This window comes from Cornus florida, unplaced genomic scaffold (assembly GCF_030987335.1).
Source record: "Cornus florida cultivar Cherokee Brave unplaced genomic scaffold, ASM3098733v1 CherokeeBrave_3.0.0_Hap2_Chr07, whole genome shotgun sequence".
NCBI lineage: Eukaryota > Viridiplantae > Streptophyta > Magnoliopsida > Cornales > Cornaceae > Cornus > Cornus florida.
Window position 1 is genome coordinate 48,969,664 of NW_026775577.1, and position 15,387 is coordinate 48,985,050.

Below are 15,387 nucleotides of genomic sequence, written 5' to 3' on the forward strand. Positions count from 1 at the left end.
TGAAATAAATCATCAAAAAGTATGTTTTCCAGCTGCAATAAAAACATGGACAGCAGATAGTTTCGGATTTTAAAAAAAATTTAGAAATGCTCTAAAATTGTGAAAAAATTCTGAGTAGTGTAAAACCCATGGGGGAAGTTTCAGTAAAACTTTCAAGGCAATTGAAGCACCACAGCTCCATATAAAAATTCATTTCCGGACCGAAAAGGAAAAGCTTCAAATTTCTAGCAACTAGCTTACAACTTCAAAAATTCATAACTTATTCATTTTAAATCCAAATTACATGAAACCAAAACTAAATGAAAGCTAATTGAGTATATTTTTATATTCTATATTTAATTTGACAAGATTAATTTCAAGTTAAAACAGTTTAGGGGCAAAATACAAGTCCTTCTCTTCCATGCATGTAAAACACTCAATAATGATATAAAAATATTTCAAAATAATAGATTAATACCTCACTAGAGAATTGAATCTCCAGACACCAAAGCAATATTAGGAGTTAGGCTAGATCCTTCAAGGGTTTTGAAGAGGAGGATGAGGGGAACAAAAAGTATTCCAAGTTCAAAGTTCTAAGGTGAGTGAAAGGGCACCAAAAATGAAGTCAAAGCTACTAGTCAAGCTTTTCTCCAATGGTGGCTTCCTTAGGGTTCTTGAGAGAAAAGTGATGAATGAATTAAAATGTGTAGACCCTAAGCTAAATTGGTGGGCTTCTCCACTCACTAGGTGCTCTTGCACTACCCCTCTCACACACACGCTAATGCAAGACTAAAGGTGAGCACTTGTCATGAATCCAAGTAAGCTTCCAAGATTAAATATTAACCCTACATTTGTCAACCATCCATGCCAACAAGTCCATGTGTCATGAGATTAAGCCTCCAAGTGGTTCCACCACAAAATCAACAAGTGGCACCATAGGAATGTGACACTTGTCACATTTTTTCAGAAATTGCAAAAAGGTTCTTTTTGAAAATATCTTCCAATTTAATTTGCAAAATGGTCCGTAAGACGAAAAATAATTACTTTACTTAATTACCCAAAAACCCCTCAAGTTATGGATAATTGCAAAAAGTCTTGTTTTCATGACTTTTACAAAGAAAGTAAGCATTTAATATGCATTTCTACAAAAGTAAAAATGTAGATGTCATGTAATTTAAATATCATGAACGTATGCAAAACTGGAATCAAATCCGAGCACAAAAAATGAGGTTATGCAAGTAAAAGTGAAAAACGAGAAGAGGACGAAATAAGAAAAAGACAAAAAATGAATAGTGTCAAAAAACAAAAAAATGTGGAAATGACTCGGTCCTCAAAGGAAGTTGTCAATCTAAAGGAAAGAGTCTCAGAAATCATTTCCGAGCACTCGAGACGACACTAAGAGGCGAGAAATCGAACCCGAAAAGGAAAAGATAATGAAAAAAAAATTTATCCGCAAAATTTGAAGAAAAAGGAAAAAGGAAGAAAATGACTGGGGTATTACAACCTTCCCACCTTAAAGGAATTTCGTCCCCGAAATCCAGCCCCAATAAAACAAAAGGCAAAACTAGGATAACTACGGAGTACATCTCCGAGTACCCCAAACAACATGCAACAAAAACAACACCAAGGCTGAAAGACAACGCTCAAGCCAATGACATTTGCACCCACGTGCTTACGACTGGACAACCTCTCAAAAGAAAAATGACCGTACGGCCACACGACAAGTCAAAGGTCACTCACAGAACCCAGCGCTAGACAAAGGAACGGAAGATAACAACCGTAAGCATTTCTCCTGATGAACCATCATACCGATCCAAAAACAACCCAAAAAGAACTCCAAGATCATCACAGATCAAATTGAAGTATAAAACAAGGACAACGTGGCAGTACGAATAACGACTAGAACCCGCCCACACTTGCTCGTCAGTAAGGTAGCATGACAGTATAAGGCACTAATTCATAACCTGCCCCCTACTAGGTCTACCCATGAAACCTCTCGATACAAATGACATCAATGTCGTGAATCATTATTACCAAAAGCACTACGGGAACCAAGCATCTTGTGAGAGTTGGGGTAGCTAATCCCAAAACTCTGACAACAATGTCACAGGCACCGCTAAGCTTAAGGTCTTAAGTCCTCAATACAACAAAACTAACAATTCCAATGCCTCAAAATACTCCTGTTAACAACATAAATCACGAATCCAAAGCCTGACAAACAAAACATCATCTCCGAAATCCCAGATATCATCCTAAAATAGATCAACTACGAAACCACACCGAAATCAAACATCGGATCACAATCCCTACTACGGGTGACCAAATCCTCGAAATACAAGTCCACTAAGTGGTACACACATCAAGTCCTGACAACTAAAGTCACAAAATGAATCTCTCAAAACCGTGCTTGTCATCACCAAGCTAAATCAAAATCCTTTAATTTCAATTCATAATTAATCACTGGAACTACAATTCCTCAAAACTATGCCTAGCCATAACTAGGACGAAAAAACTTCAAGCATGCCATATCCAATAACGATCCTCCAAAATTCCTCCTAAGAGTCAACCACATCCAGGCCTCCAAAACTGGAACACGTCTCCAAAAGATATTCTATATTTAATTTGACAAGATTAATTTCAAGTTAAAACAGTTTAGGGGCAAAATACAAGTCCTTTTCTTCCATGCATGTAAAACACTCAATAATGACATAAAAATACTTCAAAATAATAGATCAATACCTCACTAGAGAATTGAATCTCTAGACACCAAAGCAAAACTAGGAGTCAGGCTAGATCCTTCAAGGGTTTTGAAGAGGAGGATGAGGGGAACAAAAAGTATTCTAAGTTCAAAGTTCTAAGGTGAGTGAAAGGGCACCAAAAATGAAGTCAAAGCTACTAGTCAAGCTTTTCTCTAATGGTGGCTTCCTTAGGGTTCTTGAGAGGAAAGTGATGAATGAATTAAAATGTGTAAACCCTAAGCTAAATTGGTGGGCTTCTCCACTCACTAGGTGCTCTTGCACTACCTCTCTCTCACACACACACATGCAAGACTAAAGGTGAGTCCTACACTTGTCATGAATCCAAGTAAGCTTCCAAGATTAAATATTAACCCTACACTTGTCAACCATCTATGCCAACAAGTGCACCAATCCTAGGATAACAAGTGGGTGAATCTCCACCCTCCATGTGTCATGAGATTAAGCCTCCAAGTGGTTCCACCACAAAATCAACAAGTGGCACCATAGGAATGTGACACTTGTCACATTTTTCAGAAATTGCAAAAAGGTCCTTTTTGAAAATATCTTCATTTTAATTTGCAAAATGGTCCCTAAGACGAAAAATAATTACTTTACTTAATTACCCAAAAACCCCTCAAGTTATGGATAATTGCAAAAAGTCTTGTTTTCATGACTTTTACAAAGAAAGTAAGCATTTAATATGCATTTCTACAAAAGTAAAAATGTAGATGTCATGAAATTTAAATATCATGAACGTATGCAAAACCGGAATCAAATCCGAGCACAAAAAATGAGGTTATGCAAGTAAAAGTGAAAAACGAGAAGAGGACGAAATAAGGAAAAGACAAAAATTGAATAGTGTCAAAAAACAAAAAAATGTGGAAATAACTCGGTCCTCAAAGGAAGTTGTCAATCCAAAGGAAAGAGTCTCAGAAACCATTTTCGAGCACTCGAGATGACACTAAGAGGCGAGAAATTGTACTCGAAAAGGAAAAGATAATGAAAAAAAAATTTATCCGCAAAATTTGAAGAAAAAGGGAAAAGGAAGAAAATGACCGAGTCATTACAAAGGTTTAGAATGCTATGAATGGCTGACAGAGGGAGTGTGATTTTGGTACCTACAACGAATGAAAGAAAGGTGTTCTCTCCTACGACCCTCTGAAGATGAGTATAGAATAGCCTAACCAATTTGGGTAGATAGGAACTTTGGTAGAGACGAATTCACCTAACCCTATGGCTTCAAAGAGAGAAAAGGTATATGTGATGAGTTCCTCAGTGTCATGTTCCTTAAAAAAATTTCCTTTTTTAACTATTTTGTGTAGAAACTTGGTTTCGTAGATTTCGTTGAACTTAGGCTCACGGAATAGACGCATAGCTGGGGTAGGGTAAGGGTCGGAAGGAACAGGATTTGAGGGGTTAGACCCTCCAGCTTCAGTGTCATGTGTGAACTTAGATCTTTTCTCTTTATCAGATCTAGAAGAATTTTTTCTAGGTGCCATTAATTTCTGTTAATAGATTTGAGTGAATGTGAGGTGATAACAGAACTGAAAGCAACACGATCTATCTTACAGTGATGCAACAAGATGATATTGACTGAAGGAAAACATTTCTAACTTAGAATGAAGCAAAGGAGTTTTAATAATCTCAGTAGATGAGTCCTTTAAATAGATGATAATCAGAGATGATTAAACTCAAGAGAGAATATAACGAAAATATGAGAGAGTTCAAAGTGTATCTTACCTTGAGAGATAGTGAGAGATTCGCATGAGAGGATGAAGGAGGAAAATCGCGGAAGTTTTGCACGATGAGAGGCGCCTCAGGGAGCGAGAGAGATAGGGTTTTGAGGTTTGAAGGTAAGAATGAGATTTGAGGGTCTTTAACATTCAAAGATGGGCCATATGTGATGGGGCCCGAAGGTTCGGTGGACCGAAATGGCTTCATCGGTCGACCGAAATGGCTGGTGAGAGGAAACTTCATTCTTATTTTGGTCGACCGAAGCATGATTTCGGTCTACCGAAATGCTGATCCTGAGTGCAAAATTTTAAGTGTTGATTCTGAGGATTAGCAGCTGTTATAAATTTCACTTTCTATAGCCATTCCGATTTCTCGTCGAAGTGTACAAAATCTGTTTTCTTGAAGTGGCTTCATGAGAATGTCTGCTAATTGATTCTCGGTGTTAATGAACATCAATTCAATGTCACCTTTTGAAACATGATCACATAAGAAATGATATCTAATCTCAATATGTTTTGTTTTAGAGTGCTGAATGGGATTCTTTGATATGCAAATAGCGCTGGTATTATCACATTTGATTGGGATTTTGTCGAAAAATAATCCAAAGTCTTCCAATTGTTGTTTGATGTAGAGAATTTGTGCACAACAACTGCCAGCAGCAACATATTCAACTTCAGCGGTTGATAATGCAATTGAGTTTTGTTTCTTGTAAGACCAAGATACAAGAGATTGACCTATAAAGTGACACGCGCCGCTTGTACTTTTTCTGTCAACTTTACAACCAGCAAAATCAGCATCTGTAAATCCTACGAGTTCAAAAGAAGTGTGCCTAGGATACCGCAAACCTAGGTTGATAGTGCCATTCAAGTATTTAAAGATACGTTTGACAGTATTCAAGTGAGATTCCTTGGGGCAAGATTGAAACCTAGCACATAAGCATATACTAAACATAATGTCCGGCCTACTAGCCGTTAAATATAGAAGACTTCCGATTATTCCTCTATATTTCTTAATATCAACTTCCTTGCCTTTCTCATCCTTATCAAGTTTTAAGGTAGGACTCATGGGAGTTTTAGCATGTTTGGCGTCTTCCGAGCCAAATTTCTTTAGCAAATCTTTTGTATACTTTGATTGGAAAATGAAAATTCCATCAAGAGTTTGTTTGATTTGCAGCCCTAAGAAGAAGTTGAGTTCACTCATCATGCTCATTTCAAACTCGTTTTGCATTGAGGTGGCAAACTCTTTACTTAGAAAGTCATTTGTTGATCCAAAAATAATGTCGTTAACATAGATTTAAATGATCAACAAGTTTCCATCAATGATTTTGGTAAAAAGAGTATTATCAATTTTACCTCTACCGAACCCGTTTGAAAGTAAAAATCCACTAAGTCTTTCATACCAAGCTCTAAGAGCTTGTTTTAAACCATTTAAAGCTTTAGTCAATTTATAAACATGGTTTGGATAATCATAGCTTTCAAAGTCCGGTGGTTGATCAACATAAATTTCTTCTTCTATAACACCATTTAAGAAGACACTTTTTACATCCATTTGAAATAATTTGAAATTTTTGTGGGATGCAAAAGCAAGTAGCATTCGTATAGCTTCTAGTCTAGCAACGGGAGCAAAGGTTTCTTCATAGTCTATGCCTTCTTCTTGATTATAGCCTTTTGCAACAAGTCTAGCTTTGTTCCTAACAATGGTTCCCGACTCATCCTTTTTGTTCCTAAAAACCCATTTTGTGCCAATAATTGTTTTATTTTGAAGTCTAGGGACAAGATTCCAAACCTTGTTTCTTTTGAATTGAATGAGTTCTTCTTGCATTGTTAAAAGCCAAGATTCATCATTTTCAGCCTCATGTATATTTTTGGGTTCGAATTGAGAAACGAATGCCACAAAATTGCATACATTTCTTAATTGTGACCTTGTGCTAACACCTTTGGATGGATCACCAATAACTTAGTCAATGGGATGATTATGAACTAACTTTCATTCATTTGGAGTAGCTCTATTTAGAGAGGTATCATTACTTGAATTGGAACTTTGATAGATATCAATAGGTGACTCATTTAAGTTGAGATCATTGATACTCTTCTCAAGCTCTATAAGGGACCTATTTGTATCAAGTTCATTGGTACCCTTTTCAAGTTCAACTTCTTCATCATTATCTATCACATTTTTTGTGGGAGAGGTTGAGGATTCATCAAACACAACATGTATCGATTCAACCACAACTAGGGTCCTTTTGTTATAAACTCTATATGCTTTACTTCTAGAGAAATATCCAAGAAAAATGCCTTCATCGAATTTGGCATCAAACTTTCCTAGAATATCCTTGTCATTAAGGACAAAGTATTTACACCCAAAAACTTAGAAATAGCCTATATTAGGTTTTCTTTTGTTCCATAACTCATAGGGTGTTTTGTTGAGAATCTTTCTGATAACAACTCTATTTATAACATAGCATGAAGTATTTACGGCTTCGGCCCATAAGGACCTAGGAGATTTGTGTTCATTTAGCATGGTTCTAGCCATTTCTTGAAGAGATCTATTTTTTCTTTCAATCACACCGTTTTGTTGGGGAGTTCTAGGTGTCGAAAGATTATGATTGTAGCCATTTTCATCGCAAAATCTTTCAACGTCTTGATTGTCAAACTCTTTACCCTTATCACTTCTAATGGTTTTAATTTTACATTCCTTTCCATTTTTGACCCTTTTGCAAAATTTTGAAAGAATTGAATGAGACTCATTTTTGCGTGCAAGAAAGAATACTTAAGTGAATCTAGAGTAGTCATCTACGATCACAAAGACATAGAGTATACCACCAAGACTAGCAATTTTCTCCGGTCCAAAGAGATCCATGTGGATCAATTCAAGTGGTTTTGAAGAGGTTATATCCTTTTTCCTTTTGAAGGAGGACTTGATTTGTTTACCGATTTGGCAAACACTACACGGTTTGTCTTTTGAAAAGTTTGTCTTGGGGAGACCTTTGACTAGATCATTTTTAGACAATCTTGAGATCAAATCCATGCTAGCATGGCGTAACCTCCTATGCCACAACCAACTATGTTCATTGGATGACATGAAACATTTAACATCTTGTTCTTGAAGGTCACCTAAGAGCAAGGTATATACATTACTACTTCTAGGAGCACAAAATATTTGAGATTCATTTATTTTAACAATGCATTTATCCAATTTAAAAGTTACATCAAAACCATTATCACAAAGTTGACTAACACTAAATAGATTATGCTTTAAACCTTCAACAAGTAAGACATGTTCAATTGACAAAGAAGGAGAAATACTTATGATCCCAATGCCAATTACCTTGCCTTTAGAATTTTCTCCAAATGTTACGCTTCCTCCATTGTATGCTTCTAGAGAGGAGAATTTTGCACGGTCACCCGTCATATGTCTCGAGCATCCGCTAGCAAGAAACCATTTGTCTTTGGAAGACGTGGAGACTTTGAAACCATCCTACAAAAGAGATTTCAAATATTTTCACTTGGTACCCAAATCTTGTTGGGTCCATGGGAGTTAGCTAAGAGCATATATGTTCCTTTAAGAACCCACTTCTTTATGAATTTAGGCTTTCTCTTTGAGCACTCTTGAATAAGATTAGGGGTGAGTAAATAATCCGTCAATCCGGTCCGAACCAATCCGATCTGTGTGGTTCGGTTTGGTTTTCAGATCTAATGGTTCGGTAATGGTTTGAAAAATCTGCAATCCGATATCCGCGGTTCGGTTAACGGATTGGACCATGAAAAATCCGATCCGAACCGTTAACCGATCCGAACTGAACCATTGTCAACCCAAACCGTTAGACAACCGAACCGAACCGTTGCTAAATAATATATATATATATATATATATATATATATATACAATACACCGTATTTTTTTTTCTTTATTCATTTTTCTATTAATGTTAACCTAACCCTAATTGAGCCTCGATTCTTCATTACTCACTTTACTCCAAGCGCCTCCCTCACTAACTTAGCCTCTTCTCGCCTCTGTAAGTCTCGCCTTTGTCTTCCTCTCGCCTCCCAATCTCTCGTCTCTCAATCCAACACCTCTCAACCATCGTTCACCAGATTCGAAGCAACGGCGACCTATGCGTATCGAAGCAACGGCGACCTCTTCGACTGGATCTACCTCTTTTCCGGTGAGTTCACAAGATTTTTGCATGGATCTTCTTATTCTCCTCTTCTTTGAACCAAATTTTTTGTATAGTTTTATATATATATTTTTTACTTAATTTTCTTTGTTGATTTTTCCGTTGTACTCCTTACCGGGGTTAATATTTTCAGTAGAATTGTTAAAAATGTCATATCACGAGGTAGATCTAGATGGTTTGCTACTTTAACCATGAGCTAAACTTTTTTGTGGTTCAAAGGATTTTCATCTTGTCAGAGCCTGTTGGGTTCTACACAATCGTCCAACTTCACTTTTTGAAATCCAACTTCTCACTGTTCCACACAATCATATTATTAAGAATTTTGCTATAATAATAGAAATGCAAAGGAAACTAATATTATTAGAAATCCACGTATCATGATTTTTTTTCTTTTAGGGCTGAATTTTCCACTCCACTGATTTACAAACATGTTTAATTCTCACTGCAATCTTCCACTAATTTTTGTAGCAATTTCTTTTCCTGGATGATGACAACTGGAGAAGAGATACTAATGTTTCAAGGCCTGAAGCCCACAATCAGCCCAATCCGGGGAACCGATCCGTTAACTAACGGATCAGTTTGGTTCGGATTGAATGCATCCATGGATCGGTTCGGTTTCAGTTTTAACCAATCTGTGGGGACCGGTTTGGCTTGGGATTTATCCCCAAACTGATCCGAACCGAACCGTGATCAGGCCTAAATAAGATGACCTATTCTTTTACAATAATTATATTTAGAATTTTTGTTCTTGCTCTTGACAAAGTAATTAGCCAAGGACTCTCTTTTATTCAATAGACATGCTTTCTTGTCAAAAGGGTCATATCCTAATCCATTTTTATTGAAAACACCTCTTTGAGCACCTAGCATAAGTTCTAGATTTTTGGTACCTTGAGTGAACTTAGCTAGACTATCAATTTGGTCTTCAATGATTAACTTCAAGGATTCATTTTCAGATATGAGTTCAGGTGGTCCTGTTTCTTTAAGTAAAATACATTCCTTTTTCAAGCACTCATTTTCATTTAGAAGAGTTTGAAGTTTGTTTTCAAGGATAAGTTTTTCTCTTCTTTGAGAAGCACATTTTTTTTTACCATTTTACCTAGTTCATCATGCAATTCTTTGAAGCCATCAAGTAAACCATTATATGCATCAACTAAATCATCATAAGCAATTTCATTTTTAGAAGAGGAGTCAAAATTAGAATATACCTCATCCCTACTCGCCATGAGACAAAGAATGGATTTTTCCTCATCACTTTCGGATCCATTTGAGTCGTCATCTTCCCAAGTGGCTTGCATTGCTCTTTTCTTTTTCCTTTCCTCCTTGTAGGCATGGCAATCAGCTTTAAAGTGTCCCAGTTTTCCAAAATGAAAATAGGTGGGGGAGTCACGTTTGCCTTGCTCATTAGAGGATTCTCCCTTTTTGAACCTTCCCTTGTTGAATTTCTTCCTATGAAGAAATCTTTTGAAGGATTGAGTAATAAGGGCTAGATCATCATTTTCACTTTCGTTGCCGGAAACTTCCTTTTCAAATTGAGAGGCTTTTAGAGCAATTTCTTTCTTTCGATGATGATTTCCTTCTCTATCTTTTAGAGTGATCTCCCATGTGAGAAGAGAACCGAGAAGTTCATCCAGCTCAAGTGTATTGAGGTTATGAGCTTCCTTGATTGCAGTTGCCTTAGCATCCCATTTTTCAGGTAAGCTTCTAAGAATTTTCCTTGCAAGATCAGAATTAGTCATAGTTCTGCCAAGGTGTTTTAAGCCATTAATAATGTCAGTAAATCTCACGAACATTGTACTAATAGACTCATTTTCATTCATGCAAAATAGTTCATATTGATGCATAATGATATCAATTTTGGATTCCTTAACTTGTGATGTCTCTTCATAGGTAATCTGGAGTTTATCCCAGATTTCTTTAGCTGTGGTACAGGTAGAGACTCTATTATATTCATTAGGACTTATAGCACAATTAAGATTGACTTTGGCTTTAGCATTCAAGGAGATAAGTTTATAATCTTCGGTGTTCCATTCAGCTTCAGTCTTAGGGACTCTTGCAGCACCAAATCCTTTCATTGGAACAAAAGGTCCATTAACAATAACCAACCAAATTTGGTAGTCCACGGATTGGAGGAAGTCTATCATTCTATTTTTCTAATACTCATAATTTGTTCCATCGAACCAAGGAGGTCTAGTGTTGGACTGACCTTCTTGAAGAAGGTGACCATTTAAGTTTGCCATGATCGATCTCTAAAACACTTAAGTTATTTCAATAGAGACCAAGCTCTGATACCAATTGTTGCCCAAGTATAGACTCTTAGGGGGGGGGGGGGTGTGAATAGAGTTTAAGCAAACTAAAGTCAATTTTTCAATATTGATTTATCAATTAAAGTTAAACTTAACTTCTTTGGCAAATATTGAATGATGCAAACTGAATTTAAGCATTAATTGTCAATATTTATGAAGAGGCATATCAAGACATACATGAAGCAATAAATATGAGAGATAAAGATAAAAGTTGCAAACATGTACTCAGTGATTTTAGCGAGGTTCGAAAACTCCTACTCTTCGGCTCAAAACCCCTCTTGAGACTTCCCAATTCACTAAGGCTTCTCCTTGCGGGTGGAGAGCAAACCTTTTACAAGAAGCACCTTCTAGCTTCTAAGTGCTAAGAGATACACCTTTTCTTAGTCTTCCTTGAGCCACACCAGCTCTTATAAGTTTTTGAAATATATAGATGAAGTACAAGATGATCTCTCTTTCAGATTTGAAGTACAAGATATAGCTCACTCTAGAGTATATATAAATAACTTGAAGCTCAACTCTCTTTTATGATAAATGATGTGTATAAAATGATGATAAAAAGCTTTGATTGCTAGTTGAACTTTTTCAATAATTTCTTCTAGCTTTTATGAAGTTATTCAGTCATTATATACACTTTCAGATGATGTCTGATATTTTTCTAGCTGTTGGATACACACCCCAAGACAGAAATGCCTGTTAGAATTTTAAAATGCGCAGCTTTGGTCGACCGAAGTGAAACTCCTTTGAGTTTCGGTCGTCCGAAATGGTTTTCTGTTTGGACACCCTTCTTAGTACTTTAGCTTCGGTAGACCGAAGAGGAACCCATGTTTATTTCGGTCGACCGAAATAGTTTCAGGATTGAAATTCACCCTCTTGGTATTTCTATTTCGGTAGACCGAAGTGAACTCTTAGTTATTTCGGTCGACCGAAATAACTATTAGTTGGATCTGTATATTCAACTGAAATGAAATGATGATTTATTTCGGTAGACCGAAATAACTTGAAGCTTTGATCCTAACTCTTGGTTCATTTTGGTAGACTGATATACAAGTGCTTCTCATTTCGGTAGATCGAAATGGATTCTCATTTTCAGATAAGGATATGCTTAGGTCCTTTGTTCCTTAGTCATGGTGATTGGGATGAAATGTATAATGTTGGAGAGTTTGAACTTCAAGATATTCATATACACTTTAACAAGGCTTCCTAAGAAACTCACCAACCTAGCTAACCCCATTTTGATAACTTGTGATGACTAGACTTTGACTTTTGATTGCTTAGTCCTTTGATCATGCCTTGGTGTTGTTTCTTCAAATTCGTCCTTGTATTATAGTGCTTGTTTTGATGAATCATTTGCTCTGTAATTTCACTCAAGAAGACATTAGTAATCATAGAACATTATTAATGAATTATAATCATCAAAAACTTTTGATTCAAGGTCAACATAGGAGAAATGGAGGTTTGGGCTTTAGAGGGATTTGGTGCTGCTCATATTTTAAAAGTGATGCATACTTATAAATCTGATCATATTAAAGCTCACCAGGATGTAGCTGCTGGATTTTATTTTCCTACTTTTGAGTTTTAGTTGTGAGGGAATGAAAGTGATCTTCCATTCAGCTTTTGTTTCAACATATGGTTACTCATCTATGTGGTGGCAGATCATTCATATTATAGCTATAGATTGCTAGTTGCCCGAAAATGTGTTGTGTTGAATTGTTTGAAACTATGAGGCATCTGGTGGAAGAAGAGTGCACCTCAGTTATTGTTTGAAGTTGCTGCTGTGTTGCCCATTCATATTGTTGTAGCTATAGGTTGTTACTTGCCCAAAATGCGTCATGTGTTGAATTGCTTGAAATTACTGAAGCATATGTAGGAACTGCTATGTTGGGTTTTTAAGCAAAGTAATTTATTTTGCTAGGAAAAAATGAATGTTTTCCCTTACAATTAACACTGCATTTATATATTCTCATTAAAATCAGTATATGCATGCATAGTACTTAATGTACTCAAGTCACTCCTTTGGGAGTTTCTTTTAGGAGTTTCTTGTCGATTAGTTGTTGAGGTAGTGTGTGCTTAGAGTTTATTTGTAAATCGACTCACATTACTCTTTTTCTTTATGCAGCTAAAGCCATATGCCTCGCAGTGCCAAAGATAAGTTCAAGCTACAGAGGCAGCTGATTCACCCAAATAAGCCAATCTTTTGCATAGTCTTTCGGCTGACTACTTGCATTTTGGTGGTGATGAAGGACAATTTTATTATCTTTTACAGAAACACCCAAACAGTTATGAACCTTATTTTGAAATAGGGACACATACTTACATGTAGAAGGTTTCTTTCAGGGAAAATTTAATAAATGACAACTTCTTTTGGATACATTACAAATACGACCATGTCCAAAAAGAATGGATGAAAGGTGTCACTTTAACTAAATGTATTACAAATATGATAACTTTACAATAGTAATATTGAATTTGACAAAAATCTATACATTTTAGTCCAAATTACCCCTTCACATTATGCGAATTGACTTCTAAACCATTCTTGAACAGCAACCACAACCCTCCACTACCACCTGGAATTTAGAGAGGGTATTTTTGTAATTTAAAAAATAATAATTTTTTATTTTTAATTACTATTAAATGATAAGGTCAAATTTGTTATTTTATAGCCTGGTTAATGGGTTGGATTCGGATATTGGGCCAATATGATAACTTTTTAAAAATGTTGGGGTTTTTAGAAATAGGTTGAAATTTTATGATCAAAGATAGAAATTAGTGGGGGGTGATATGATTTAAGCCCAAATTATTATTTGAACTTTTATCCTATTACACGCATTATGGAGGATGAGATTAACTCAATAATATAGACCACATATGTTGATGGTTAATCTCAAACCCTTTCCGGCACACTAAAAACTACATTAATTTAAAGTTGGGTTTTGATTTCTTTCATTTTATATATATGGTGAAAACATATCAAAAGATCAAAGTTCACTCGAGATATCTTAACCCTATTTATTTTCATTTTAAACTTATTTTCTTTAGGTCATAGTAAGAAAAAGAAAAAGGAAAAAAAGACGGCTTACTTGAGATAAGAAAATTACACTGTCTTTAACATCATCATTTGTTGATTTATCCTTTCTACAAAAGAAAATAGTATTTTGCACCAGACCGCAGTGTGAGTGTGGGAATGGTGCGGATCCCTTAATATAGGGTTTGTGGGCCCTCTGCCACACTCACAGTTAGGGATCCGAATCTGCTCCAGTGCACCTCTCACTGGAGCAGATCTAGTGTAGATCTAAGGCCACCTCAGCCCATTTGCCACATCATCGTCCAATCAGCATCCAGTCAGCACTCGGTCAACATTTACATAAAAAATTTACTGATGTACTATTTTCATTTACCACATGTATGAATACCCCATACACTTATACTAATATACCATACACTTATACATTATACAAAATCAGAATACATAATTTACAATTACATTTAATATATATATATTTTTTGTTAAAAATTCCTTTCAACTTTACCTTTGGCTAAAATTACCGAACCCTAATCTCTCTCTTCTGGTCGTCATCTTTGTCAGCGTCGTCTGAAGTTCCACTGTTCTTCTTCCTTCCAACTCCTGTAGTCTCCTCTTCGTCTGAAGTTACCATGCCTTTTCCAGTTGATTCCACTCTCTCCATTTACATGCCTTCACTTTCGTTTCTGTGTAATTCATTATATACATACATATATACATCTATATATATATATTGACGAATACTGTTCAAAAGAGATTGAGAAATGATTGGAGTGGGTAGATCTCTATATTTCTCTCTTTAGAACTGTTGGTGTCGGTGGAGTGAGAGAGAGTAGTTCACAGCTGCTGCTACTTTCGTCCCTTGTAAGCCAATTTTCTTACTATTTCTTCTACAGCTATGCAGATAGAGAGAGAAATTGTAGAGAGAGACACGAATTATTGAGACATATATGATATAACTCTCTACCAACATTCACATCGAGAAAGAGATCGAGAGAGAAAGAGAGCTTTACTCTTGCTCGTCTTCTGCTTCACTAAAATTGATTCACTCTTTCTCTCTTTTCACCTCTGCAACATTAGCTGAAATTCAAATTGATCTTGATCAACCGAGCTTCACATTCAGACGAATTCAATCGATTCCGAGTACATTGTGTTGTTTGACGATTTGTGAATTGCGACAAAGATAATTAGATCCTGAGGTATTCACTATGTTTCGTTATGTATTGCTCTTTGCAAATGGGTAATTTTTTTTTTTTTTTTTGGGTGTAAAACTATAAATAATATGTGGTTTATGGGATTAATCGAGATTTTACTTTCATCTATCTCCTTTGTTATATAAATTGGGCACTTTTTCTTTATGATGCATGTAATTTATAAGTTTTGGGAAACTTCTGAAAAATGCAATCTAATTCTCAGTTTCCTTTTAGGTGTCAC

The 15,387-nt window shown here is 35.9% G+C and overlaps 1 protein-coding gene across 1 annotated transcript in view; it reads left to right on the forward strand.

The window, feature by feature from the left end:
* The window catches only part of LOC132267167 (uncharacterized), a 40,743-nt gene extending 27,435 nt beyond the window's left edge, over positions 1 to 13,308 (forward strand). Inside the window, exon 4 of the mRNA XM_059768243.1 lies at positions 13,048 to 13,308. The gene's annotated coding sequence lies outside the window, so the exon portion shown is untranslated. The remainder of the gene's footprint in view (positions 1 to 13,047) is intronic.
* The last annotated feature ends 2,079 nt before the right edge of the window (positions 13,309 to 15,387 follow it).